The following is a 1529-nucleotide window of genomic DNA, read 5'->3' as shown; positions in this document are numbered from 1 at the left end:
CCAGGATGGTCTCGATCTCCTGACCTTGTGATCCGCCCATCTCGGCCTCCCAAAGTGCTGGGATTACAGGCTTGAGCCACCGCGCCCGGCCGACATTTTCTTCATAAAGCTGGGTGCTAGCAGTCTCTGACAGTGGCCTGGGAGTGCCATGATCCATCAAATGGATGCTAACTTGACCCATGATTTTTTGCACCATGAAAGAATCAAATTAAACTCCATGGTAAATAATGAAAAAAATCAAAATTTGATCAGGAAGTGGTAGAATAATGTCTCACCTATAACTAACATTACCCAGTTATAACCGAAAAGGTAAAACAAAATACAGAAACTCCTCAAAGCCCTTTCAGCATTTACAAATGAGTTTTATACAACCATGCAGGTCATTAAGTTATAAATATATTTAGTAACAGTCTGTTATCAGGAGGGATAGAACCTGTTCCTTGATGAAAAGCTACAGATGGGCCAGGTGTGGTGGCTCACGCCTGCAATCCCAGCACTTTGGGAAGCTGAGGCAGGTAGATCACTTGAGGTCAGCAGTTCGAGACCAGCCTGACCAACATGGTGAAACCCCGTCTCTATGGAAAAAAAAGGCAAAAAACTAGCCGGGTGAGGTGGTGGGCGCCTGTAATCCCAGTTACTTGGGAGGCTGAGGCAAGAGAATTGCTTGAGACTGGGAGGCGGAGGTTGAAGTGAGCCGAGATTGTGCCACTGCACTCCAGGCTGGGCGACAGAGCAAGACTCTGTCTAAAAAAAAAAGAAAAAAAAATCTACGGATGTTTCAGAAAGAAAATATTGCTAGACTTTGTGTTCCCAATATAGGGAATTCCTACTTCTTTTCAGTGACTGTGGAACTCATTTCACCATAACAGTCCTATAGGACTCTGCAGAATTTCTCTCCGAACACAAAAACTGTACTGTCCATTCAGGAAAGATTAAAAAAAAAGAACAAATGGAGGCACTGAAACAAAAGCTGTCCCAATCAGGGGCTGGCACACTACACCCCATGGGCCAAATCTGGCCTGAAGTCTTTTCATGTGGTCCATGAGCTAAAAAATGTTTCTTACATATTTCAAAAGTTTGTAGAAAAAACAAAGAGGGATATGGACTATGTGACAGAGACCACATGTGGCCTTCAAAGCCAAGAATATTTACTCTCTGGCCTTTTACTGAGAAAATGTGCTGACTCCAGGTCTAAAGTATCAAAAATCCCTAATCTGCCTTAGCCTAATGTTTTGCCACTAGTGTTAATGGCCACAAGACTACCTTCTCAGAGCTCATACAGATTTTCTCTCTAGGACATCATTTATAGCATGCCCTATGTGGTTAGGAATAACTCTACCAAGAACTATTTTTTGTCACATGCAGATTTAGCTAAATACTGTCAGAAGTTCATTAGTATATGGTTTTGTACCCAGTATGTACAAAATGCCTTTCTAAAGGAGACATCATTCAAACCTTTATATGAATTTGAACTTAGTGACCAGTTCCACTAGAAGAGAAATCAATGTTTGTTAAGTTGCAAAAATGGC

This window comes from Colobus angolensis, unplaced genomic scaffold (assembly GCF_000951035.1).
Source record: "Colobus angolensis palliatus isolate OR3802 unplaced genomic scaffold, Cang.pa_1.0 Scaffold57, whole genome shotgun sequence".
NCBI classification, from domain to species: domain Eukaryota; kingdom Metazoa; phylum Chordata; class Mammalia; order Primates; family Cercopithecidae; genus Colobus; species Colobus angolensis.
The sequence above is the reverse complement of the archived record's forward strand: the minus strand, read 5'-3'. Positions refer to the sequence as shown.